Below are 25,470 nucleotides of genomic sequence, written 5' to 3'. Positions count from 1 at the left end.
CAAGTTCTGCTTTCTTTGTCCAAATGAGAACACAAGATGATGCTAAGTGGAATAAGTCAGAAGGAGAAGGACAAAGGACAGATGGTGTCATTAATGAGTGGAATACAGGGAAACCAAATCAAGAACCAGAGAAAGACAGACTTAAAAGCTAACCCTTGAAAACTGACTATAGATCTGAAGCATCCAAAGTGAAGGAGGGTGGGGGGCTGCAAACCAAGAGGAAGGAGGCACAATGGACCATGGTGGTGGGTACCCTGTGGTGAAGATGCTGGATGGACAAAATACTCAAGTTACCACAACTGGAACAATTTTTTTTTTTATATAAAAATGAACGTAATAGGGCCTCCCTGGTGGCACAAGTGGTTAAGACTCAACCTATGAAGATATCCTCAGCCACTGCGGCACGAGTTTTATACCTTGGCTGGCCAGGGAGCTACTCTCATGGCGCAGCAGCCCTTTCCTGACTGGCCTGCTGCTCCCCTCAGCAGTGTATTTCGTCAGTCTGCCTGTTCTGTTCCCCACTCTGTCTCTGGTGAATCCTCTTACCCCCCCACACTTCTGGTCTGTGCCCCAACTCTTGTATGCATAAAATAAAATAAATCTTTAAAAAAAGAGTTTAAAAAATAATGAATGTAATAGAGATGAGGGTTTCTCAACAGCAGTGCTCTTGACATTTTGAGACAAGATCCTCATGGGGGGTGGTCCTGTGCATTGTAGGGGTTGGGTGACATGCCTGGTCTCTACAAACAGAGGGAAGTCACATTCCCTTCCCCCATTTCACCCCAGTTACAAGCAAAAAACCTCTCTATACAGTCTTTTAAGTGTCTCTTCGGTGGGTCATATTGCCCCTGACTGAGAATTGTTATGGTGGAACAAAAACAAAACAGAACAAACGGACATCTGAAATTTAGCCTCTTTTATCCCTGCCTTTTCTCTTTTTTTTTTCCTTTTTTATATTTAATTTCTTTATTTGCATATTTTTTTACATCAGGGGTAAAATATTCCAGCACCAATTCCCTGGTGCACTATCACCTTCATCCCGTGTGTTCTTCCCACCCTTTCTCTCCCCCTCCCCTGCCAAGTGTCTTTGATTTATAGTTGTCTGATTGTTTTTGTTTAGTTTTGTCATTTTTCTGTTATTTTTGTCCCTGATCCCTTCTGTCCCTGCTTTTAGGCATACATCTCTCATGCCAGCTGTACACCCTTCCTCAGGACAAGCAGGGTCTTCCTCTCCTCTGTCCTCCTCAGGTCTTCTGCATCTCCTTCCTTCCTTCCCTCTCCAGGTCTCTGCCTCTCCTCCCTGCCCAGCTCCCCCCTTCCTTAGGGTACAGCAGGGAACCTGGAACTTCCCCTTCCCCTGGGGACCAACCTGTTCCACTATCCTCTTCCCAGTTCTTGTCCACTTATGAACACAGAGAATTCACTTATCTGTGCATGCCTGCATTGACTTGTACAGTTCTCACTATTTGAATATATATATATTTTAAAGATTTATTTTTTATTTATTTATACAAGCACTGGGTCCACTAAGAAGTGCGGGAGGGTGAGAGAATTCACCAGAGCCAGAGCGGGGAGCAGAGCAGGCAGAAGGACCGAAGTACACTGCTGAGGGGAGCAGCGGGCGGCAGGAGAGGTCTGCACACCATGCGGGACCCTCCTCCGGTGGCCGGGGAGCAGCCCGGGATCGAACCGGCGCTGCAGAGGCTGCGGGCAGCTTCGCAACCCAGCGCTCAACCACTGCACCACCGGGGAGTCCCCTATTTGAATATATTTTTGACTCTGGTTGTCCGATGTGATAACCCCTTGGGGAAGTTGTCTTCATCACTAAAACATTCAGTTAATTAGCCACAAAATCAACTACAGCTTATGGAGACAGAGAACCCAGGTGCTGGCATAACATTAGGAAAATCTTGCCATCATTCTTAATTACAGAATTTCTAGATTACTTAATTTTATTTTCTTCCACAAATTTTATTAATTTTATTAATTTGCTTATGGTTTGCATAACTGTAGTTTGGGGAGTACATCACCCTTCCATATATGCCCATTTGGGTCACCCTCCACCAGAGCTCCAGTGCCAATACCCAATCACCTTCCCTCTGTTCTTGCTCCCCTCAACCCCTCTGGTAACCAGTATATTTTTCACAGAATCTAAGAATTATTTTTGCTGTGCTTGACAAGTTTGTTTTCTTTGATTATTTCTATTCCCCAAATAATGGAACCTTCTGGTTACTGTCTTTCACTTTCTGACTTAGTTTACTTAAGATAATCACCACAAGATCCATCCATTTTGTACCAAAATGCAGTAATTTGACTTTTTTTTATTTTTTTAAAGATTTATTTATTTTTATACAAGAACTGGGGTACAGGTCAGAGCCATGGGAGGGTGAGAGGATTCACCAGAGACAGAGTGGGGAACAGAACAGGTGGATCTACTGAAATACACTGCTGAGGGGAGCAGCAGGCGAGGCAGGAGAGGTCTGCTGTGCCATGTGGGCTGCTCCCTGGCCGGGCGGGAATTGGACCCGCGCTGCAGAGGCTGTGGACAGTTTCACAGTGTTGGGCTCAACCTGCTGCGCCACTGGGGAGGCCCCTTTTCTTTTTTTAAAGTAGCTGACTATTATTCCATTGAGTGTATATGCAATTTCTTTATCCGGTCATACAGGTTTGTTGAATGAATGCAGGAATGAGTAAATAGATGAGTTGCATAGCTGGAACTAGATTGTGAGACTCAGTAGTCATAGAAGTTGCTTCTGGCATTCACTTTTACACATTTAAAAAGTGATGCACAAATAACAGGAAAGACATTCTATTGATACTTGCAAACTACAAAGCCATTGTTGTATAGAAAGTGATTATATTAGGAGTTGAGGCCCTCACCTCAATTAGACTCCTTAGTGATAAAGAAGAACAAAGTTGAGTGAAATTGTGCAGCCATACAGAGCCTTCCGTGTCAATCAGTCACCTATTCCATATTGGTGAGTGGAATTCTGGGAAGGTCGCTGAGGAGACGTGACCCTTCAGGTTTGGCCACACCTAGGAAGGTGTGTTTTGCAAGTGTGAGACCACGTGACTGTGCGTTACTGAACAAGCAGACGGTGTGGACAAGATTTTGGCTTACTTAAAGGCAGCAAAGGAAGTCAGCCAGATGGTGTTATTTCATGGATGTCAGGAAAAACTTTGTATGTGCTTCCAAATGCCTTTTCTACCTACTAGTTGCTGGTTTTACTAAGAGACCAAAAAAATAATTCTTCCGACAAATACATAAATGGCTTCAAATGCAAATTTCTTTGGAAAAGTAGAACTCTGATTTAAAAGTGCATCAATATATGAATGATAATGATCTTGCATTTTTTTTCCATAGGGGATATTTAAATGTGGAGGGAGCAGAGCAGAGGCCCTGGAGTCCTGGGGATGTGGACGTTGAGAGCACAGAGCAGGTGTTACAATACAGAGAAGGTCGTGGGTTCATTCAATGAAGAGTTTATGTCATTGCAATATCAGTCAGTGAGTTCAGACCATCTCGTGTGTAGGAGAGGTGTTTACTATGCATCATCCTTGCCCTGATGCTCTATGAAGTTGGGGATTTCAATCCTTCATCTCGCAGTATCAATGGAATAAAATATTCTGATTTTCTCCTTAGTTAGATGAGTCTTTTTTTAAACTAAGACCATTTTCCAAGGTCCATTGGACATAGAAGAGACTGAATTCTATTTTCTGCAAATGAATTAAGAACGGAGGGTAAAAGATCACCAACTTCCATTATTAGGTAGTTGACTAATTATGTAGCCCTAAGAAATAGATTCCTGTGTCTGAAACTATTACTGTCTCCATCTATTAATCAATGGGATTAGTGGTTTCTTATTGAGCTTCATTTCTGAGATGCGAAGCCCTCCTTTTTTTTTTTTTTTTTTTTTTTTTCATTTCATCAGTATAACAGGTAGGACCTGAGGTCAGTGATCAAGGCCTCTGAAGGAGCTGTGATGGAAACACTTGGCTTAAATGCATCAGAGTCTGAAGTAGTGACATGTTGTGCAATGATTATCCTTCTTGGGCTCAGGTTCATCTTCTATGAAAGGAAGGTGTTGGATTATAGATTCTATTTCTTTCTGCTGAAATGTTCCAAGTTTCCTTAGTTCTGATACTAATATCAGGCTTGGTTGAGCCAGGATATGTAGTGATTTGGTACATGCAATAGTAGGGTTGTCATTAATTAACATAGACTTTTCCATTTGGTAAAAGGACAGCTAAGACCCCTCCTTTTATTTCTTTATAAACTATGCAAGAGAGTAGGAAAAATATCTATAAAATTCACAAATGAAAAATCAACAGGCAACCTGCATATAAAAGAAGCAGTTTGAAGAGTCATTTTTGTGATTCAAAATTAGACTCTACACCTTGGCTTAGTATTTAAGATTTTTCTCCCATGTAGAATTGTAGGCAGATCTCCTAGAAGATGTTTGAATTCTATAGATTATGGAAGTAAATTCAAGGTAGACATGTATGTATGTCTGTCTCATCTCATTCATTTCTTTGAACATTCTTACAGATATTTTACAATCCATTTTACTGCAGAAAAATTAAAAAGGTGCTCTTTTTAGTCATTCCCTCTTCCACTTTTGCAAGGGCTTACAGTTCTTCCTAAATCATTGAGGTTACCATTAAACAAAGGCGCTCTGTCATTGCATTTCCCAATATTTCAAACCTGAATTCTTGTGGATTCTCCTTGTAAAGGTCGCTTTTCAACTTGTCATGTTCAACCTCAGTTTATTAACTAGCAAATTCTTTTCTGCTGGCCAAGCTCCTGGTTGCCAATTCCTTTCTCCTTTATTTCATTATTTCCATCCATTTTGTTTTATTCATCTGCCTAGTGTAGAAGAAATATCCTACAGTCAGCAGATTTTCACAGAAGCGGCGAAGAGAGAGTTGGTGACCTAAGCGTCCGATGTCACGGCAGGGTGGGGCAGTGACGGGGGAGCCTGTCAAAGCTTGAAGTCACCTTTGTCTCCAGAGTTAGGGACCTGAGGCCTGGGTGGTGAAATGAATGGCGTAGCAATATCTGGCTTGCAGTACAGGTAGAAAAAGAAAAAAATTTCTATTAGAGTCCCAGATAAATATGAGTCACTGTCGAGGTGCCTATGATTGCAGTGCTGTGCAGAGCCGCACATTGGAAAACTTTATTGCTCTGTGTCCCTCCAACTCCCATTTGCATCTGTTTTCTTGATGAATATACAGGCAGTGAACAAGCACGTCCAGATCTCAGCTTGCCGGGGCTTTGCTGGAGCGCCTTTATGACAACGAGCCTTGCTGTTTATCTAGCTGCGTTGGTTTTCCTAAATGGAGGCACTTCAGGAGAAGGGCAGCGATGGGGCAGTGTGCCAGGAATGGGTTTATACCAGGCAGGTTCTGTGCTAAATGCCAGGGAAGTCTCAGGTGTGTTTCATCTGAGACAGTGAAATCAAGGACTGGGGGCTGCGGAGAGGTAGGTGGGTGGGTGGGATACATCCATTAGGAAGAGTCCTGGACATCTGTCTTATTATGGGATTGTTTTTCAGATTTTGAAATGAGGTTCGTATATACCACTGTGGATTAAAAAAGATTTTGAGACTAAATAACTTGAATCAATAGGGGTTGAGGAGTCCTCCATAATCCTCATGGACTCCAATAATATAAAAGTATAGCAGAGTCATTTTCTGGATGTTGTTGGGTCTTACTATTTTCATACAGGTGAGAAATGAGTCATACAAGGTAGTGAAAGAAAGAGAAGCAGCGACCAAAATGGGGTCTAGACAGGGTGAGGGTTCGTGTGTGTGTAGCTCATGTGGCTGGTACATTGGGCAGAATCTCCTGTCTCCTTTTTTTTCCTTATAAGTTCCTAACAGTCTTCAATTACAGGCAGTAAGAGTCTTGACCTAATGACACCTAGATGATGCCTTCTGACAGGTCAGTATTTGTGAGATCAAGGTTTGTAGAGACTGTAAGAACATACCAGAGGCATCCTGCAGTCTGGAGTTTTTTAACTTGGCTTTAGAATTAATACTGCACAATAAATCTGAATCAAGTGAGAAGTGAAGTCAGGAGGACTTCAAATAAGTTGTAAAAAAAAAAAAAAAATACCCAGACATTCCTCCTCATTCCAGGCCTTTTGTTCCGTAAATACTTCTTAGATGTCCTTTTGAACTCATGATTCTTAAGTAGTGACTGAAATCCCTTCCATTTCATGCTCATACAATATTAAAATACCACATTTCTAGAATGAGGTGCTATACCAATGGTATGAAAAGTGGGCTGTTTTATAGAGTCAAATAATACTTTTCTCTCCAGACAATAAGCTTACCACACCAATTTTTCTCAAGTGACAATAAACATACCAAAGAATGACTTCCTTCTGACAATTTTAAAGTGCTTGCTAAAGAATAGGTTATATGATATGAAAAATGCATGCTGCATATAAAGCTATAATTATTTCAGTCCATCATAACATTATGTAGAAAAGATAGATGCTATTATATAATTCAACCTCCAAACCTAGAGACTTGAGAAAGAGCACTCCTTGGGAGCATAAGAAAATTATTTTAGGTGTCCAGCCAATTAGTATCATAAATCATAGGCAATGAATACAAACATTTTAATGTACTTTGCAGGCTCCAATCTGCTCCTGACTCTTTTAGCTGCACCAGACAGATTTTCTTGTTAAACAGAAATAATTGGTATTTCCTTAACATTTTGCTACGTATAATTTTTCTCATAAATTATTTGATACAATAACTCTGAAAAAGGGTATTACTTTAATTCTCATTTTATAGGAGGGAAGGCTGGAGCTCAAGGCCCAAAGCTCAGCTTTTAGTCTGATGAGGTCCTGACACCAGGCCAGGTTTCCAGCCTCCAAAGTCCATGCTCTGTCTCACTGTCACACAAGGACTCTCAATAGATCATTCTGTTATCGGTTGCCCTCGAAGAAAGGAGGCAACCGAAGTAGCATATTTCTGGCATGACCCAGATATTATGGCAAAGGCAAATGATTATTTCTGCAATAGTAGATATTGAGTAGCTGCTACTGACAGGCCCAGAGACACAGCAGAGGGTAGGCAGGAAAATGACAGGTTATGAATGTAGAAATGGCCAGGTAGGGGGAGAGTGGTGATAGGTAAGTAAAATCAGTCACCTCCAAGGTGTGTTTGGTTAAGTTCTGGAAAAGGAAAGTAGAAGAGAAAACCCCAGTGGGTGCTGCTATTTCAATAGATCAGTCAGAGAAGATCTCCCTGGAAGTATAGAATTTTAGCAAGAATATTATGCACAGGAAGAAGAGGGAAATGCAAGTAGATTACATTTTAATGGATTATCAAGAACAAACCTGGGAATCTGAATCTTTGGAATCTCATGGGTCATCCCTACTCAAGTGGAGGTTGAGGTGGGAGCAGGGGGGAGGGGAGTAGGAACACCATGGTAGCTTAGTAGATTCTGGAAGGAGGAGAGCTTTTGTTTCATTTTTATTTTATTGAGGTAACACTGCTTTACAGCTGTGACTTCGAGGGACATAGGACCTCCCCCTTCAGACAGTGTCAGTGGTAAGCGAAGGGCAGGCAGTGATGTAGAAGGCACACCAGGCTGAGAAGCCTCTGCCCCGGGCGGAGATGCAGTTCTCCGCCTTCCATGCTGGGGGAGTTCCAGGAAAAGCTCCAAGGTTATGTCTCCTTTCTTGAAGCACCTGCCCTCTCTGCCTCCTTATCCCTGCCCTCTTTTCTCTTTTACTTTCCATGTAATAGGGTGTAGGGGCAGGACTGGCCACAGTGCAGGTTTTCTGATCCCATGCAGACCGGGTAAAGGAGGAGTCAGAGTCCTTAGTGGGTTTTTGCAGGTCTTTTATTGGGGTTCACCAGGCATATGGCAGGCAGGGGTGCTGGGGGGCTAGGAGGCTGGCAGTCCTCTCAGCCCCCAGCAAATCTTCACTCTATCTGGCCTCTCTGGCCTTCTCTGCTTCTGCTTTGGGCTTCTTCTCTTTCGGCTTCTTCTGCTTCTTCTCGGCTTCTGCTGCTGCTGGTGTCCCCGTGACGCCGCCCTTAAAAGCAGTCTTAGCCCAGGTGAATCCCATCTACCTATGCCCACACCCTATTCCAGGTGCCCGCCATCAGGCATGCATTCAGGACCTCAAGGATCCATCATCTATCCTGATGGAGGGAGGGCAGAAAAGCCTGACATTTGTCCTTACCCTACATAGGGGTAGGGAGAAGGCATGAGAACTGCTGAGTGGGGAATCAAATCATGTCTGCAAGTTAAAATCAATTCCTCCTTCCCACCTCCTATGCCTAAAATGCTACTCTTTGCTCATCTTAAACTCCTTTTCCCTCTGTAAACTCAATTCTCTTTGACAATTTTTAAAATAAAAGCTATGTTTGCATGCATAAACGGTTGATACCACTAGGTGATTGATGAGTGTGATCTTTGAATGATTAAGCCAAAACTATTTTAGTCCTTTGTTTTGATTGTTTTTTTAATTGAATCATACCTTTTGCCTGAACTATTGTAGCTACATTGGTCAGTCTGGCATTGTCCAGTGTGGGCACATCCTACAAAGAGAAGTAAAATAGAACTGAGCCATCTGTCCTCAGTCAATTTGGAGTATATGGAAAGAAGTAACCAAATATTTTCACTGCAATATTTCTGGATAATATTGGAAGATAAATTCTCCCACTCCCACCTCTCCCTGCTTCCTCCTCCAACAGGTGTATTCAATATTAGACCAGATTGCTTTTAGTGATGCTGTGCTGATGAATCATCCATCTGGATTGCCTTATACTTTTTAAATTGCAATGATGAATACCTGATTTTAAAATTTTGCAGATGGTGTCTCCTTTTGGTTGGCTTTACTTTAAAGGAAACATTATGTTTTATTTGGGGGGTGGTGAGGAGAGGAAACAGCTACTCATCTCACCGATTTCCCAAATCTTTCCAACAATGCAAATGCTGCTGTAGAAATAAATGGAATGCCCTAGCCTGATTCATAAATGCCAGGAGGGTTTCATTCTGGAATTAAACCAGATATAGAATTGGAAATGACATTTTTAAAATTTAGAGTTTGTGTAAGTTTAGAAATGTGCCTACCTAGAGAAAGTCTAATTGGAAAGGTTATTAGTAGTTATCAACCCAAACTCTTACTTGTTGTAAAATCAACTCTATAGCAGCCCGATAAATGGTTGTTCAATTTGTGCTTGAACACTAATAACATGTCTTTCAAAATATACTTGAGACTCATGCTGTGTTTAGTTGGAAAAAAAAAAGGGGGAGAATTAACTAGAAAGAAATATGATACCCTTTACTGTCTCCATAGAGGTGAATACCTTTGTCTTCATTTTTGAAACTATCCCATCCTCAGCACTAACCTCCCTATCCTCATGTGGTCACAAAATTTTTTTTAAAATATTTTTGGGCTTCCCCTAGTGGCGCAGTGTTGAGCGCTGGGCTGTGAAGCTGCCGGCAGCCTCTGCAGTGCTGGTTTGATCCCCGGCCACCGGTGAGGGTCCCACATGGCGTGCAGACGTCTCCTGCCGCACCTGCTGCTCCCCTCAGCAGTGTATTTCATCAGTCTGCCTGTTCTGTTCCCTGCTCTGGCTCTGGTGAATTCTCTCACCCTCCCACACTTCTTACTGTACCCAGTGTTTGTATAAACAAATAAATAAATCTTTAAAAAAAGATAAGATTAAAAAATATTTTGGATTTGTAATAGGACAGTGATTATATTTTCAAGCAATACTAGCCAAGAATGCTAACATGGGCAGACTTGTAATATTTTTTTAATGTAAATACTTTTCCGAAAAGGTTGCTAAGATTGATTTCTTTGAATATGTCCTGCTAATAAGAATGAGAAGATGAAATGTGTTTTTAGAGAAATTTTATTGTGAAATTTGTTAAGACCCTATCTGAACTATTTAATCCCCTTTGTCTCATCCTTAGCACGTGGATTTCTTCTCACAGATTTAATTTATTGTTTTACAAATGCATTGGTCATAGACATTTAAAACTTGTTTTCTCAGTTTCAGAAGCTGTCTCAATTTCCATGTTGCTCATTCCCCTCTTGGTATCTCTGTACCTTAACTCATTAGCAGTTTGGAATGAGAATGATTAGGGCAGGGAAAATAGTGCACACTTTGCATTCTTGAGCTTAAAATTGATCTTTTTCAACAGTTTTCAAATGAATATTTGTGCTGTGGTTAAAAATGTGAGCCCAGGAGGCAGACATACTGTGTTTGAATCTTCATTGTTCCCCTTGGTTCACTCTGAGACCTTGATCAAATCTTACTGAATCTTATCTGTAACATGTAATAATAATATTATTTCTATTATGAGGTTAGATATGAAAGTGATAGTCCGTGTGAAAGTGCCATCTCTCTGCCTGGCGCAAGGAAAATTTACAATGGCATTTTAGCTGTTCTTACTTGTTATTTTTCTTTAGCTTTTGTTTGACTTAATTATGCTGGTAGAGCTAGTTATTTGAGTCATGCTGCATTAGTTAAGAATGACCAGGGGCATCTGCCTATTTGGATGACCAATTCATCCTTGTTTTTCTGGTTTTAGTGAATGAAAACCCTAGAACCTTATTCCTGGATTAACTGGGGTGATTGACAACCAGATCAGCATCCACATTGGTAAGTTGGATTTGTGATCCTCTAAATTCATTTTCATGCACATAGTATGTAACTTAAGAATGATCTAACTTACGAATTATGATAATTGATTGTAAAGAACAAGAAAATCTTTCAGTACATATCATTCAAGAATGGGACTTTCGTATAAGCACACAGAATTCTCTCACACTCACAATTTTTAATTTATCTTCAGTATAGTTTTCTTTCTCTCTCACACACTTTCTCTCACATATCACATCTCTTTTCTTTCTCATACACAGCCCTCTCCTTCCAGCTCCCCAGTTGTTCATGCATTTCTTCCCTCTCTCTCACCCCCACCATCTTACCCCCTCCTTTCTTCTCCACCCTAAGCCTCTACCCTGGTGTTTAATAGTAATAAAAAAAAAAAAAAACTAGAAGAATGTAATATTAATTTTGACAACTTTAATTCTGAGCAGTTCTCAGAGCTGGGGGACAGAATGCCTGAACTGCTGAGAGAAATAGCAAAGAATATGCTAATTTTAGTCTGAGTAGTGATTATTTATTTGGCGGTGAGTCAAAGCTCATAGATGATAAAGGGCATCTGTGAAACTCTTAAAATTCTAACAAAAATTCTTCTGTGTGTGTTTGTGTGTGCATTTCTGGGGGGAGAGTATTATTAGGTTTTATCAGATTTCAAATGTAAACCATGGTCACCAAATGTTTAAGATTCACAGGACACAGCTTGAAGAGCTAATAGTGAAGAGCCCCATTGAGGCTCAATGGGGTCTCCTTGCTTAGATCGTTTCTTTGTTTACAGTGTTGTAGATCTTGCAAACAACACTTCTGTTTTTTTGTGAAGGTTGTTTTAAACAAATCTCATCATCAAAAAAGAGTTTAGCAAAGAAGGATCTAAAAGGATTCAAATTACAGAGGTGTGTGCAGGGTAAGGAAATGAAAACCAGGACTACTGACAAACTAGCCCCAGAGGGAAGCTGTATCATCCTTGTCATTGGAGGGGAAGGTCCCTACCCACTAGTGTGAGTTAAACCCACACAAGGAGGGGCTCTCACTGGACACTTAAGACATGGAAGAAAACAAATCTGCTGGGGAACAAAAAGACTGGAAGGGACCAGGTTTAGGGCATGCATGGAGGGTTAATTCTTTCATCCTTTCCCACGTACTGTCCTTCAATCTCTAGAAATGCCTAACATTGGCTAATCCAACACAAAATCAGAGGACAAGTGCAGAGCAGTGTAGAGAAGAGTAGAGACCACTGGATCCCCTGGAGCTGGAATGGATGAGTGTGCCTCAGAGAATACTCAGGACACCTCCTTTCTTCCATATATTGCGGAAAGATGGTTCCCAACTTGTCACTCCTCTTTAAAGTCTATTCCAGTTACCTTAACAGAAAGAGTTTAGTTCACTCATTTCTAGTATGATGCTTACTTATATTTTTCCCATACCACATTAAATTAGGGAATTAAAATGAGTTAATAAGGATATTTCATTAAAAGCACAACCTTAAAATGTAATTATCCCTATGCAAACTTTTTTAAGCTACCATGTGATTAAGAAAGTTTTTTTTTTTTTTTAAAGATTTATTTATTTATTTATACAAGCACTGGGCACAGTCAGAAGTGCGGGAGGGTGAGAAAATTCACCAGAGCCAGAGCGGGGAGCAGAGCAGGCAGAAGGACCGAAGTGCACTGCTGAGGGGAGCAGTGGGCGGCAGGAGAGGTCTGCGCACCATGTGGGACCCTCGCTGGCGGCCAGGATCGAACCGGCGCTACAGAGGTTGCAGGCAGCTTTGCAGCCCAGTGCTCGATCGCTGCGCCACTGGGGAGGCCCGATTAAGAAATTTTTATGAAAATATGACCAGTATGGAATTGGTGTCTGTGTGACATACAGCAAGTTAGCGTCCTACACATCGTATTACGTAGATGCTTGCAAATGTTTGAAGTCAGAAGTGAGATAGATTTGAATAAGGCACTAAATGATAGGTAAGAAATCAATCAATACTATAATTTAGGGGCCTCCCTCGTGGCTCATGCATAAAGCAATGCATTATGAAGCATTCTGAATCCTTTGCAGCACGAATTTGATCCCCTGCTGGTGGCCAGCCAGGGAGCAACCCACGTGGCACAGCAGACCTCACCTGCCTCACCTGCTGCTCCCCTCAGCAGTGTGTTTCAGTCGATCTGCCTGTTCTGTTCCCCACTCTGTCTCTGGTGAATCCTCTCACCCCCCACATCTCTGGCCTGTACCCCAGCTTGTATGCATAAATAAATAAATCTTTAAAAAATAATAATGATATAATTTGTTATAGAGAATAAGATTTAATTCTGCCTTGGAACCATGTAAATGCCATAGGCCAAATCTATGATTTTGCAGTTTGGATAGCTGAGCTTGCCCTCTATTGTCTATGTGACTAAATAATTAATCAAGACTGGCGTTACCTTGACAATAGACACAATAGACATTCTACTAAACTTCACCGTATGTGTGGCTGATAATTGCCCATTTCAACTTATAAAACAGTTAAGCACAACCTTAACAGGCAAATGCATGTTAACTGCATGAGTTTTAAAATCAATGACCAGATAAACACTTGCTTTCTGATGTTTATTAATTTTCTCAATGCAGTTGGCCTTTTAAAAATGACATTCATTTATCTGGTAAAATACTAGCATTTTGAAGGAAATATACAATACTTGTATTATACCCAGTGCCAACAAGTATATCTGTGCCAGAATTAATCTGTTCTTGATTTCACTTCCTGAAAGTAATTTCTTTATTTCCTCCACAGTACATGCTAGTACAAAATTCCTTTCTTAATATAACACATAGACTCATCTTTTTCATTAAGCACTGACTATCGCTAGATTCTGTGGTGATGGGGGAATAACAAATTTCTCCAATATATTAAAAAATAGCAGAGTTCCTATTTACTCTTTGGCACTTTTACTATTTATAAGAATGCTCCATGGATATGTTCTACTGTCAATTTTCATGTTTAACTCCTATAGAATTTAACAGGAGCTAGAGTGTTAATGAGAACATGCTTTGGTAGCATTTTTCAAAGCTCTAATTCCTAACTACTTATTTGTCATTGGAAACAAGTAATAATTTTGATTTTTTTAAACACTTAGTAAGGACCATACATATACCTACTTTAATACAAATTTTCTCATTTCTATATAATTTTATATAAATTTTACAATACACATTCATTTTTATATTTTTTGAGATATGTACATGTCATCTAGAGAGATGCTTACATTTAGGCTTATGATAATCTATGAGGCAAATAATTTGCTTTTAAATTGATGCTTAACATGCAACTAAGTAGCTTCCAAAACAAGCTCTTTCTACTCTAATAAAATATAGTAGGATTTTCTGGGTATGTTTCTGGGCCTTTAAATAGTATCCTTAATTTCATGAAGTATTAATTAACACATCTCAAAGCCTATTTCACTAAAGTCAACTTTGCTATAAAAGAGAAATAAAGAATGAAGAAAAGAAATAAACAGATATGAAGGGAAAGGAAACGGACAGATGGGAGGGAAAGACAAAAAGGGAGGAAAGGAGAGAAGCAGGAGGGAAGAAGGAGGAAAGAAGAAAGAAGGAGCAGAATAAATCTCAAGCAAACTCAAAATCAATCAAAAATCACAGCAGGAATTCCATTGCAGTGTAGTATAGGTTAACATGCTCCCTAAATTTGCTCCCCGCTTTCGTTGGCCAGAGGTGGCCGGTGACCCCGACCAGGGTCATGTGTGATGGGGTGATGAAGCACCTGAACATAGCTCCTGGTGGTCTTGGCAGGCGTTTCCCTGATTGCCATGGTTCCAACTTCTGATTTTAGAGGAGAATTTTAGATGAAAGCAACGAGTCAGATGCTACAGTCAACATGAATCATGGAGGTTGTGCAGCACTTGCTGCCTCTCTTTAGGTGACATTCTCAGATGTCAGCCTGACATTTGCTCAAGGCAGGTGGTCTCAGTGATTTGATTTACAGTGTGCTTTTGTCAAGTCAACAATCGTTGACTGTTCCTTCCCTTCCTCCCTTCTTTTTATTGAGGTGGCTTTGGCTTACAACACTGTATATGAACTGGAGGTGTACGTTATCACACCACACCCACCACCAAGGCACCATGATCCTCCACCATAGTCCAGAACTAGAGAAAGAAGCTTCCCAAATAAGATAACAATAAGAACAGGGCTCTCTGGACAGCCGACAGACTCCTGCCCATGTGGCGATCACTAATGCATTCCATGTCCTGTGTCTTCCTTTCATACACGTAAATTACTAATCATCTCTATAGTATTGGGGAAGTGTTGTGGACTTAGATAAGAGAATATACACTCTTTATATTTTGTTTGTTTGTTAGCACCTACTAAATGTTACCCCAATGGGGGGTGTTGTATTACTGTTGCATAAAAGCTAATTTGAGGACATGGATCTGGAAAACTTCTCTAAAAAAGCCAGGAAAGATAAATGTCTTATTTCCTAAATCTCATGGCTATACAATGCAGAAGGGGCTGTTGAAAACACTACATACCCTCTAAGTAATTCTAGAATTTTCAAATTCTGGAATCTTTGTTGTAATTTTTTTTTTAATTTTAAATGCCACATTAGACTTCTATGGATCAGGTATCAAGCGGAAGTTCAGAGGTAGATAGGGACAGGTTATTGGTTCTTTCTTCTATTATTAAGTGCCCACCTAAATGCTAGGCACTAAATCTGGGGATTTAATAACAGAATTCTGGGAGTTTCATTCTAGTGGAAGTGAGGGATAAAAATAGAGGGTAAAATTTGAAACATGAACATTGGTGCTGGTGCAGTCAGTGGGGTAATAGCCTGATGCAAGGTGAATCAAGGTAAAGAGGGTCTTTTATATATATTTCTAGAGAAAAGATACAAGTGGAAGAAGGAGCAGTGGCTTTAATGGTAATGCCATCTGTCCTGTGAGTGCCAGCACAACCTCGTCCTTCCAGTACCACCTTTACTTTGTATCTATGTGTCATCTTCACCATGATTTTCTTACTGTTTTCCTCCCATAATCTTTTAAATTCAGTTTAATATTATTTTATCCTGACAACCCCTACACTTAAACGTGCACATTATATTTTAATATGTATTCATTAAATGCATAATCAATTTTTGAACAAGTAAAATAAAAACAATAAAGACTTTCTTGATATCACTTAAAATAACCTTCCAGCAATGGAACCAGTCTCAGGCTTTGAGAAATGCTGCTTTATTCTAATCCTCCCTTTTTAGCCCCTATATTTTATTTTTTTAAAAGATTTATTTATCCATGCATACAAGAGCTGGGGTGCAGGCCAGAGTTGCAGGGGGTGAGAGGACTCACCAGAAACAGTGGGGCGCAGAACAGGAAGATCTACTGAAATAAACTGTTGAGGGGAGAAGTGGGTGAGATAGGAGAGGTCTGCTGCACCGTGTTGGTCACTTCCCTGGCCGGGGATCGAATTCGTGCTGCTGTGACTGTGGCTAGCTTCATAGAGCTGCGTCTTAACTTTTGGGCCACAAGGGAGACCCCTAACCCCTAGATTTTAATTCCAGCACAAGCAGCACTTCTACGGGTTTCTAGGTGTGGGTGCCTTCTACAACTCTCAGGCAGGTATTTTATGAAAGTTTCAAGTTTTAATTTTAAATCTCCCCAAACCTTTTCATTCACCCCTGTTGATGAGTGCTGAGTAATCTCTCTTGTGTCTTTCTCAAGAGTAAGTTATAAGTTGGGGTCACCATCCTTTGTTCCCTGTTGACAGCCTGGATATTCCCCACTAGTATCAGGACAGAACACACTCTCTCCTGCAGCTGGGTCAAGGCATCAGCCCTGAGGTTCGCTTCTTACAGAGTAAGAAAAGGAGGTGTTCTCTTCTGTGCTGCCTGGGCTAAATCTCCTGACACAGTTATTTTCGATTGATTGCATATTAGATTTCAGGCCTTCAATTTGCATTTTTCTGGCAAATATATAGTGTCAGGAGGTTATGTCTGGTGCACGTCTGGTGTTGTCTGTATATAAAACACAGGCAAATTCAAATGGCCAAGTGCAGCCAAGGAAACAAAGGACATATCATGATTGTCTGACCAAATTGTTTTGCCCTTTCTGCTGTAGAAGTCAGCTTATAAAGTGGCATCATTAAAAAAATACACAAGGTTATTTCAGAAGTTGCCCATTGATGGTTTTTATCTTTTTTACACCTGGATTGAAAGCTAAATCTGATTTTGGTAAAAAAAATTTTTTCTTGCAGAATAAACAATACTTACCCAAGAGCAGTGTTTTTTTTTTCCTAATTTCAGTTTTCAAATTGTCATGATGCATCATAATAACCAATTACTTCTAACAGGGCCTCCATCAAAACCATTCACAAAAGCAGGCTCTGCTTCCTTCTTGTCATTCAGTAAGGAGGTAGCATTTTTTTTTTAAAGATTTATTTATTTATACATATAAGAACTTCGGGCACAGGCCAGAGCTGTGGGGGTGAGAGGATTCACCAGAGACAGAGTGGGGAACAGAACAGGCAGTTTACACTGCTGAGGGGAGCAGCAGGCCAGAGAGGAGAGGTCTGCTGTGCCATGTGGGTTGCTCCCTGGCCATCCAGGGATCAAACCGGTGCTGCAGTGGCTGTGGATTGCTTCATAGGTTGAGTCTGAACCCCTTGCACCACCAGGAGGTAGCATTTTAGATAATAACAACAATATGCTAATATTACCTATTCTGTTGGAAATACCTTACTTTGTGGTTAAGTGATAAGTTTAAGTACCTGCATCCTGGCACTTACCTGTGCTACTGGGAGCCTGACCATGGGAGTCAGCACAACTTCTCAGGGTCTCTGTCTCTCAACTGAACCACAGGCCTAACAGTAATTGATTTAGCTGTGTAGACTTGTTAAGGGAATTGAAGGAGAAAATTCATGAGAAACTGGTCTGCAAATTCTAGAGCACTATAAAATATACAACGGCATCGTAACACATACATTATGTAGATTTATATGTGTTATATAGTTTATGTTATAAATTAGCACATGCTTCAATTACTTAATAATAGTCAATAACACCATAAAATTCCATACATTTCAAGAGCAGCCAGAATGAATAAACATGTTTTCAATTTTAAATGTATCATCCAGGGCCTCCCTGGTGGCGCAGGGGGTTGAGAGCAGCACTGGTGAAGCTGTCCGCGGCCTTTGTGGTGGAAGTTCCATCCCCAGCCGGCTGCAAGCAACTGATATGGTGCAGCGGACCTCTCCTGTCTTGCCTGCTTGCTCCCCGCAGCAGTGTATTTTGGTACATCTGCCTGTTCTGCTCCCCTCTCTCTCTGGTGAATCTTCTCATCCCCTGCAACTCTGGCCTATACCCCACTTCTAAAAAAAAAATTAAAAAAAATTAAATGTATCATCCATCTGTGTCTGAAAGAGCATTGACATGAAATTGTTCTGCTGGTTTACTCTTGAAGAGTATTTCTGGATCATTTGTGATCAGTGTGGATTTTTTTTGAAGATTTATTTTTATTCATACATATAAGAACTGAGGTATAGGCCAGAGGAGGGGGGGTGGTGTAGATTTTTATGTGAATTAATTACTACCTACCATTGCTTAGAATATCAGCCTTTTATTTTACTTCTGGCATGGCTTTGCAGGAGTAGCCTTGTTAAGTTAGGCTGTATCAACATGTAATTATTTATACCAACTCATGTTAGGCCCACAACTTAAAGACTGCCAATTTTCTGCCATTGTAATTTATAGTCTTGATGGGCCTTACGTTATTTGAATTAAACAGCTCACTGTCTGAGTCATATTTTCTGAGTTTTCCCTGAAAGTTATTCATTAGATTTTTAATAGTTATCTATACACACATATAAAAGTATATGTATAAATTAAAACTGTGCGAGAGAATTGATCTGACCTCCAATATTATTTTACAGAAACAATAAATAAAACTTTTGCTTAAAGTTGTGGGCTTCATACTTTATTTTTTTATTTTTTTGTGGGACACTCACCGGATGCGGGGGATTGAACTGGCACTGCAGAGGTTGCAGGCAGCCTCGCAACCCAGCTCTCAACCACTGCGCCACCAGGGGAGGCCCCGTGGGCTTCATACTTTAAAATAGCTAATTTCCTTGGATATGAATACTATGTGATTAAGTAATCCCTGTGATACAGAAAAAAGATAGTAGGTGTGAGTATACAATTGTGCTACACCAGCCAGCAGAAATGTTATCATTAAGTGTTTTCTATATCCTTGAGGTGGGTAATAAATATCCCCAGGTCTGTCCATATTTTTTTGAAAGAGGCATTATTTACATTGGCTATACAGTTCTAGCAGGGAAACAGGAAGACACAGAACACATGGTACCAGGTGCTTTTGAGGGCACACATTTTATGTCAGCCTTACCCACCATGAATGGCATAATTAACTAGTTAAGATTCATTAAGTATCTCTTACAGCTCTCCCAGTTCTTACTTTTCTAAATTGAAATGGATGCTCTAGGTAACATTACAATTTCCAAGTAACCTCTGGTTTTGTAGATAATATTATATCTTAATGGATAATTTCTACTAATTCACTTGAATTGCTTTATAGCTTTTATGTTTGTGATGGTCTGTTGATTGTCTGTTAATCTGTTACATACGTCTGAATCATCAATAGTGTTCACATAAATGGGCCTACGTAAACTCAGCACCCACTAAACATGGAATTGTTGTTGCCATTAGTTCTGGAAAACTTTTGTAAATAGACAGCTGGAAAAAAGTTGGTATAACTAAACTTTTGAGGTAGATAAAAGAGGTTTGTGTGTGAGTACTGTTATATTTCAGAATCAAAAATGAATATCAGACCTATTTTCAACAGGCCCAAGCTACCTTCAGGATGTGCCTGATTTAGAACAAACTGTTGTTTTTCCCCCTCTCTAAAGCTTGGCGTCTCGTCCTCAAATTTATCTTGCAATAAATGAACTAAAAAATTCATGAACAAAAGTTGCAAAGCTCCATAATCATCTACTAAACAAATTTAATTTAGCAGTTAGTCAGAAAGCTATTGATCAAAAGAGGAAAAACACACTAGAAAACCATTGGTGAGTCGGTGTTTTCCAGCATTTGAAAAATGAATTCTCTTGATTATACTGAAACACTTAGAGGCACTCGTAAATGAAATCTCACATACATGTAAGAGATTCATAGGCAAAGACAATATTTGTGCTCATATTTGAGCTAATTTTCTCTGTAGATTTGTTGCTTTGCCCTCATAAAAGATTACATTTGATTCATTCAATTCAAATAATTTCATTGTTCATACCTGTAAGTAATATTAATTGTATTTGAATTGCAAATGACCACAGAATCTCATTTTTTAATATCCAGCCTGGGGAAACAAAGATTTCACTAAAATCCAAATGGATGTTCATCATGAAGAATGTTTACAAGACTTACTGAATCCAATGTTTTTGGTCACTAAACTTTTTTGACAGTAACAAAATGTTTTCATGAAAAGAAATGTATTTTTGTGTGTGGCCTCATTTACACAGCAGAGGAGCGTATAGCCAATTGTTATAGCTCCTTAGTTTCTGTGCTACGGAGTCTGGAGGGCACAGCAAAGTGTAAATGCCAGGACTTTTACTTCTGGCAAATGAAAAGGGACCAGATTTATCTTCCGGTGTTAAAGAATTATTCAAGGAAAAATAAGAAAAAAATAGTTTTCAGATATTTGACAGCTAGTAGTAAAATTCAAAGATGCTGGCAAGTGGGAAATATGCAAGCTTTTCTTGCTGGTAAGACTCAAATTACAATTGGTTGAACTTACTGCCTGGAGAGTTTCCAGGTCCCACTATAGGGGAGAATGCAGGCAAAGCCAGTTTGCTTGAGGTGGACATGGGGCTGCCGTTCTTAGGACAGAATCAAGGGGAAGATAGGGTGGCGCAGAGAGTGAATGATTTCCTGAGATCTGCCAAAGAAATCTTCCTCTGAGACTTAAGCTGAATATGGATCAGTGTGTGTCTGTGAGTAAACCCTCTAGGCCAGGGAAAGAACAATCTGTAATAATCTTCCCTGGATTACACCAAGTCTTTAAGAGTTGATGTTCTCAACAGTCAGGACAGAAAAACCTTATAAAATATGGATTGTTAAATGTGCCCTGTAGTAGAGAAATATGAGCGCTGGACTTTTGGTCTCAGCTAGAAGAGTTCAGAAGTGAACTTCAACAACTATTTCTAAATGAACTGAGAGTCCCAGAAAAAAATTTCAAGGCTGTTTCTTAAAGTGCCAAAATATTTGAAGAAGTAATCAGAACATTTTTTAGAAGTGAAAAAGAAGCTCAATGAACAAAACACAGGAGAAGTTAGACAATCATAAGACAATATCGAATTGCTGAATGTGAGTAATGAGAAAAATCTTAAAAACAGAGAGGGGAATAGATTGCCTATGAAGAAACAGAGGTCAAGATGACACATGATTTCTCTTAGAAAACAATGAAAACAAGAAAATAGTGGAACAACAGCTTTAAAGTTCTGAAAGAAGATAAAATTGCAGCCAAGAAGTTTAGATCTGTGTGGAACTTTTCAAAAATAAAGGCAAAATAAGATATTTTTCTATAATCCAAAAGATAAAAAATTTAATCACCATTAGATCTGTAAGAATATCCAAGAGTTCTTCAAGCCAAAGGAAAATGATTTGAGATTGATAACTGGATATACACACACAAAAAAGTCCACCAGTATCAGTAACTTGTATGTATACATACATTGGTTTTTTTATATTAAAAATCAGTTTAAAATATACCTGTTTTAAAATGCTAACAGTATACTATGGAGTTTATAAAGATTAAGAAGTAAAATTTGTGACAAAATGAACAATCAAGAATTTTTTTTTAAGTTTTCAAAAGTAAAAGGCTAAATAACTTATAGCAAAGCTATGGACTAAATCAAAAGGAAACAGAAAATATTTTGAGCTGACTATAAGTGAAAATAATATATAAAAAATGTGTTGTGGGGCCTCCCTGGTGGTGCAAGGAGTTAAGCACCACACTATGAAGAATCCACAGCTTCTACAGTATGAGTTCGATCCCCGGCCAGCCAGGGAGCAACTCACATGGTGCAGCAGACCTCTCCTGTCTCGCCTGCTGCTCCCCTAAGCAGTGTATTTCGGCAATTCTGTCTGTTCCACTCCCCGCTCTGTCTTTGGTGAATCATGTCACCCCCTGCATCTCTGGCCTGTACCCCAGCACTTGTATGCATAAATAAATAAATCTTAAAAAAAAAGCGTTGTGCAGTTACAAATTTTCTTAGAGGGGAATTTATACAATGAAAAAAAAAAAAGGAAATATATAGCATCTTTAAAAACAAGAAAATTAAGAGCAAATTAAGCCCTAAGTAAGCAGAACAAAGGAAATCATGAAGAACAGAAGCCAATGAATTATGAACAATAGCAGTAAGGAAAACCAATGAAATCAAGAGCTGATTATCTGAGCAAATCACTAAAATGTATAAATCTTTAGTCAGGCCCATGAAGAAAAATTGGTAAGACTCAAATTGACAGTATCAGAATGACAGAGGGGAAAATACTACAGAATCTGCATGGATGGGGAAAGGATGGTGAGGAAATATAATAAACAAATTTGTCAATTCTACAACTTAGGTAAAATGGAAAAAATCTTTGAAAGACTAGACCTCCCCATGAACACAAACATAAAGGTGATAGATAAATACAGAAAATGCAAGTAGCCTGTATTTATTGAAGAAACTGAATTTGTGGCTAACAAACTACCACAAAGGAAGCCTCAGAGCCAGATGACAATAATGGTGAATTCTTGCTGACATTCTAAGAAGAAGTTATGCCAGTTACACATAAGCTCTTCCAAAAGGTTAAAGAGAGATACTTTCCAACTTATTTTAGGAAGCCAGCATTTGCCTAATATCAAAACCAAATAAAGACATTAAAAGAGAACTAGAGACCAGTATTCAATATGAACATTGATATGAAAATATTTTAAGTTTAGCAAATCAAAAAACGGTGATAAAACCACTGGCTACCTATATACAAAGCAAAACCAATGCCTGAAACAAAATCAAGAACCTTTCAGTATTAAAAAGAAATTCCTAATGCATTATAGAACTAAGTATAAAGCTAAAAATTATGAATGTGCAGGAAAATCCATGAGAAAATCTTTGTGACCTTAACTTAGGCAAATATTTTTTTAGATTCAAGAACAAAAGCACTAGGGATAAAGAAAAATTGAAAAATTGAACTTTATCAAATTAAGAACTTCTGAACTTCTGTTCAGAATCTGTAAAGAACTTTCAAAACTCAGTAATAAGAAAGCTTCCAATGAAATGAGATTTAAACACACCTTTCCCATGTTACCTCAGTAGAGAAATTAAGTTAAAAATAAAGTTGATTGGCCTCCCTTGTGGTGCAAGTGCAGTGGGCTAATGCTGGTGTGTGTGCCAAATCCACTTGGCCCTTTCTACTGCAGGGAGACTACCGTAGGCCACGAGTGAAGCCCCGACACAAATGGAGCCAACATTCTCTCAAGAATTTGGAAGTGAGATAAAGAGGTGCTAGTTTTATCTGAGATAGTTACAAGAACTGAGTATTTAAACTCTGGAACTGTACGGAAGCAAAAGCAGTGAGAGGAACTTTAAAAATGTAGATGGGCCTCCCTGGTGGTGCAGCAGGTTGAGCGCAGTGCTGTGAAGCCATCCAGAGCCTCTGCAGCATGTGTTCAATTCCCAGCCGGCCAGGGAGCTACCCACATGGTGCAGCAGACCTCTCCTGTCTCACCCGCTGCTCCCCTCAGCAGTGTATTTCAGTCAGTCTGCCTGTTCTGTTGCCCACTCTGTCTCTGGTGAATCCTCTCACCCCCACATACCTCTGGCCTGTACCCCAGTTCTTTTATGCATAAATGAAAAATAAAAATGTAGACGTGCAGAAAGAAGACATGTGTCTAAAGGACCCCAGAGAGAAAAGAAAGTGGTGGAGACAATGGGTTTCTGATGTTTGCGTCTTAATTCCAGCGTAGTACTGTACCCAGTTATTCTTTTACTCAGGTTTTCTGAAATATCCTTACTTCAAATATACTTACCTCCGTAAGTTAATAATGTAGTTTTAATGGAAACATTGCATGAAAAATAAAACAACTTACAAGAGAGAGATAAAGGTAGGGAGAGGAGAGAATAAATTAACTGCAGAATATACACAGAAGTGCTACTCGTGATTATCTGTGAAACAATAGGTGATTTTACTTTTTTGTATGCATTTTACATTCAGAATGAAAGTATTTTCACAGAGACATAAGGATGTCTCAACTCATACCATTTCTAATCACTGCAAGTCAAAATTTTTAATGGTTTACTATTTGATCTTTAATTCCTTTAGTTCAGAACTCTAAGAAACCATCTTCCTTCCTTCCACACTTTCCAAATGGATTTCGTTGCAGTGAGAATGTATCTATTTTAGAGTATCATAAGCACATTTGCAATAACTCAATTGATTTGAGTGTTATGTATAGATTTTATTTTCAGATATAAAATTTGAGTATTTTTTTTCATTCCCATGTGACATGGAAAACATTCCTTGCTATTTTTCCTTTATGATACTTTTTGTTTAAATTAGTGCTTCTCTTATCCTTAGTGATCTTTATACAGGTAGAAAGAAAATTACTTATTTTTTGCATATCCATAAGTAAAACCCCATTTTAGTATGGATGTTCCTAAAGGTGCTCCATTTATCTGCTTTTTTTTTTTTTTTTTTTTTTTATAGAGGCATGTTTTATTTATTTATTATTTGTTTGTTGTTATACATGCACTGGGTACAGTCAGTCAAGCGCGGGAAGGTGAGAGAATTCACCAGAGCCAGAGCGGGGAGCAGAGCAGGCAGAAGGACCGAAATACACTGCTGAGGGGAGCAGCGGGCGGCAGGAGAGGTCTGTGCGCCATGTGGGACCCTCCTCCGGTGGCCGGGGAGCAGCCGGGGATCGAACCAGCGCCGCAGAGGCTGCGGGCAGCTTCGCAACCCAGCGCTCAACCGCTGCGCCACCGGGGAGGCCCCATTTATCTGCTTTTATTGTATTTTTATCATATTTTTAAAAGATTTATTTATGCATACTAGAGCTGGGGTACAGGCCAGAGGTATGGGGGGTGAGAGGATTCACCAGAAACAGAGTGGGGAACAGAACAGGCAGACTGACTGAAATACACTGCTGAGGGGAGCAGCGGGCGAGACAGGAGAGGTCTGCTGCGCCATGTAGGTTGCTCCCTGGCCGGGGATCAAACTCATGCTGCGGTGGCTGTGGATAGCTTCGTAGGTTGCATCTTAACCCCTTGCACCACCAAGGATGCCCTTTTCATCATATATAATATTATTTCATGAAATCATACACAATGTGGACAATTCAATTACTTAAAAATTGCTAGTGAGTCTGCTGACTTTCAAATGGCAAGACTAAGACCTACAAATGTGAAGTCACCAGAGACAACTTGCAAGTTGATCTTTTGTATTCTAGAAAAATATAATTTCATCTGCCATGTTGAGTTTTGGGCATTGGATCTTTTCTGTTGTCAATGATACTGTCTCAGCAGTTGTGATTTCATTTTCTGAAGCCTTTTTTCATTCTGGTTTATAACAATGTATCTCTACATGCGATTTTACAAATCACAAAGGCACTTCTTTTCCTGTCCTCCCCTCCGGCTCCTGTTTTCCATCTTCTGTCTCCTCCTCTTATGGATGAGGTTGGACTATGGGACTGTTTTAACATCTTCACACCCTTTTGAATTGGCAACAAGTGAGAGAAAATATACCAGGTCTTGATAGAGAATGGCATTTGTTTCTTGAACTTACTTAGGTTTACAA

The 25,470-nt window shown here is 39.6% G+C and overlaps 1 long non-coding RNA gene across 2 annotated transcripts in view; it reads left to right on the top strand.

Moving 5' to 3' along the window:
* LOC119254867 (uncharacterized) overlaps window positions 1–25,470 on the top strand; it is a 324,898-nt gene that overhangs the window by 230,055 nt on the left and 69,373 nt on the right. For both annotated transcript variants that reach the window (XR_005127396.2, XR_008553669.1), the window contains one exon: window positions 10,573–10,643. This is a non-coding gene — a long non-coding RNA (uncharacterized LOC119254867). The remainder of the gene's footprint in view (window positions 1–10,572; window positions 10,644–25,470) is intronic.

The sequence above is a fragment of the Talpa occidentalis genome, unplaced genomic scaffold, assembly GCF_014898055.3.
Source record: "Talpa occidentalis isolate TD23 unplaced genomic scaffold, MPIMG_talOcc4v2.1 talOcc4.3, whole genome shotgun sequence".
In the NCBI taxonomy this organism is placed as follows: Eukaryota; Metazoa; Chordata; class Mammalia; order Eulipotyphla; family Talpidae; genus Talpa; species Talpa occidentalis.
Note: the sequence above shows the minus strand (reverse complement) of the source record. Positions and strands in the feature narration are given on the sequence as shown.